Here is a 3,521-nt window from a genome sequence, read left to right on the forward strand (position 1 = left end):
TTGTGGTTTGGTAATTCTAAAACTGTTTGAAAGACTAGTAATTTAATCTGGGACCTTACAAAGATCTCCCCAACTGAATCTTGTTGGCAATTCCTAGATGAGAAAGGCAGTTCGGCTGAGCTGGGTAAGAAGGTGGCAGTTACCTTCGTGCCTGGCTGCCAGGCACAGTCCTGCCATAGAAGCTTCTGTCAGTCACAGCCCTCTGACTGGACACCAGCTGAAGCCTGCAGGCAATTGCTGCCTGCTGTTTTGGTCAGGTGTAGTAAATTCTAAAAAGTGGGCCAGGGCTTGTGTGCAGTCCAGCTCTGCAGCATAAATTAGTACTTTGTACGGAGGCCTTGAATCTATTATAGGTGCAGGAATGCACGTATATTAGCTATTCAGCCATAATAAAGTTTTGCTATAGGAGTTTTTATATTTCCAGGTATATGCCATTTGTCAATTTAAAGGTTTAATGCTCTTGTGTATGTGCTGTATTGCTAGAACCCCTTTATAAAAAAAAAAGTGGTTAGAAAGCTGGAGCACAGGGAGCAGCTCCTTTAAAACTTGTCTGGACAAGATTTTTGGAAGAAAAAGAAGCTGTCTTTAAAAAAAAAAATAACGTAGCCCTACCTACATGTTTCCGCTGATATCCTGATTATTTTCTTCACATTGGCCTGAGTTAACTCTGCCCCCTACAGCATTCAGCCCCCGTTGGTACAGAAAATGGTATAGAAAATGGGAAGTTTCAGGAGTTTCTCTGAGCCTTGATGTTTAGATGGGCAGCGAATTAGAGAAAATTGTAGCGTGAACCACAATAAAGTAAAATCATGTTATGATATGCATGACTTGCATCTATTGCTAATGATGTAAGTATGATGTTTGTAATTTCAGTCACCCTTGCTGCTGTAGTCATCCGGCTATGGAAGCAAAGGGCCTTGACAGGAGCAGGTGTTTGGGTAATTCTGAAAATTGCATGGAAGAGAAAGACCGCAGTTTAATCCAGCTCATACAGCCGATTGAAATTGCTGACCTACTACAGACCTGATTGAATTTTAATGAGCGGAATTATCTCTGAATTAAGCTGGTTGGTATGCTTCTAGTTGTGGTTTGAACAAACTTGTTTTTTTGCATAGGTCCAGACTGGAAATAAACTGGAAGGGAAAATCTGGTAAACAGCTCTTTAACTCTTTTCAAATTAGATTAATGGCCACGTATTCACTAGGGACTAACATTGTATTCTTAGCTTGTTACTTTGCCTGAATAAAATTTTCATGAAAACACAAAAATTTATAGTTATTAGACTACATTTTCCCACTCAAAATTTTTCCTTCTTGGGATTAGGAAGCAACAGAGGCTTTGTAAGCATAGCTTGCTCCTATGATTTTAATAGACTTGTTCTGGGCTTCTTTTTTTCTTTTTCTCTCTTTCTCTCTCCTTGTTAATGAGAATAGGACTGGGGTAATATTAATGTTGGCAGCAGTAGTAGTAGAAAGGCACATGCAGCACAAAGAACGTGTTTGGAAAGATGAGCAAACCCACTTTATAACCTAGAGGTTAAAAGCAACTTCAGCACTCCATTTTGTGACTGCTCTGGATAGGCAGAAAGAAGTTCGTCTGGCAGATGAGAAGGCTGCTGGTAGTGTAGCTAGGGAAGGTAAGATAAACTAACCCTACAAAAAAGCTAAGTCTATGTTTAAAAAAAATAAATCCAAACGCAACATATGTGGAGGAATGGGACAACATATTGTACTGAAGTACAGTGGCATATTGATTCTGGTCTGTCATAGTATTAAGGGATGGGGAGGAAAGCAGGTGGCAACTGCAGAGTACTACTAAAAACTTTTTTGTTTTAAATATTTGCAAGCAGCATAAACAAGAAAGCCCAGAGGAATAAGGAAAAGGTTGAAGTGCTTTATACACTGCTATAGAAACAATGTGAAACTTCTCATGCAAAACCAGCATAAAGCAGGCTGTCCTTATTTACAGCACATGCCAACTTTTTCTAAGAACATCAACCTGATTGTATATTTGAAGAAACTCAGAGGCTTTTTCTTTTCTTTTTTGGCTGAATGTTTACATGTATTGCAGTCCTTGTGTAGTAGGTGCATCTGTGAGCATATACAATTCATAAATAGGCATCTGCAGCTAAAGTTCAGTTCAGCAGGCTTTTAATCAAGTTATTCTGTGTGAGCTTAAAACTACTGCAGCTGTGATATGCCATACATCAAATCTCAGTGCCTTCAGGTGTGTCTTGCATGCAGTAGAGTCACATGGTCCTAATTTTTGCTCCAGGTGTTATGAGAGCATATTGACGATCTTGGAAATGCCTGGATTTACTCTACTAACGGAAGAAATTAGAAAGTTATTAGAAAGCGAGCTGCAAGTCCCTTATACTGGTGAGTAAAAATTATTTGCATATAACATTGATGGCTCTGGTTGTTGCTATTTTGTTACACTTTTTTTTGGTAGTAGTAGTATTTAGGTAGGTATTATGAAATTGCCTTTTTAGTTTTAGAGGAAAATGCTCTACTTTATGTTCATACCAAACCCCTGCTACTGTTCTGTTTCTTTTTCTAGCATTTCATGATACTAGTATTACCTGTTAATAATAAACCTCAATTATGAGGTGTGATGAGAGTTTTGCCTTTATCCTTAGAATTTTGAAAGGAAAAACTTCATTATCTGTCTGGTTCCTGAATGATATTTTGCAGTAATACACCTTGAGCCCAATCATAAATATATTTTAAATCTGCCTTTTGATCAGACGGAAGCTCACCCCAGATCAAGTGGTTAGTAGAGAGCTCTTCTACAATGTTCTCACCAACTAGTCTGAATGAAGTGTTTTACCATTCAAAGGCTACTTTCCGTTAACTGGATTCAAGTGTAGATTTTTAGTTCAATATCGCTTTATCTGAACAGCTACATCAGTTTGGTTCTCTGGCAACCTACAAATTGTCTGCCAGCAAATATTCACCAGGAGCTGAAATGCTGTTCTGAGCTCCAATAATTATTTCTTGGTGCTATGTGAGAAAGTTTTCTTGTCTGTGCCCAATATAGCTTTGCAGAGTGTGTGGGCAATTAGCGAGGTGGCTTTTCATAGCGTGAAAAAGGAAAGTCCTTTTTTTCTGCTGAAGCAAGTTTGAGCTAGATAGCAACACATACCAACTTCTACTAAAAGAGCCGGCAGTGGACTACAGCACCCCCCCCAAAACGTCTTTTATTTAATGAGACAGGTAGTAGGGTGTCAGGCACCTCCGGGAGCGGGCACTCCGGCGATGTTGTCCAGCCGGGGCCACAGAAGCGCTCTGATTTCTGAGGTCTGGCGCTGGCTGAGCCGCTGCGGAGGGCGAGGGCTTCCAGGCAGGACCCGCGCCCGGAGCCGGCCCGGGGGCTCCTGCCCGCCCCGAGCCCGGCTCCGGCCAACCGGGCCGGGGCTTTCGCCTCCCGGCCGGGCGAGACGCGCTCCTGCGGGCCCCGGGGGAAGGACCGGCAGCTCGGTCGGCTTACGCCTCGGAGCCCCGGGAGCCCCTGCCCGGGGA

This window comes from Haliaeetus leucocephalus, unplaced genomic scaffold (genome assembly GCF_000737465.1).
Source record: "Haliaeetus leucocephalus isolate CR32 unplaced genomic scaffold, Haliaeetus_leucocephalus-4.0 Scaffold162, whole genome shotgun sequence".
Lineage (NCBI taxonomy): Eukaryota > Metazoa > Chordata > Aves > Accipitriformes > Accipitridae > Haliaeetus > Haliaeetus leucocephalus.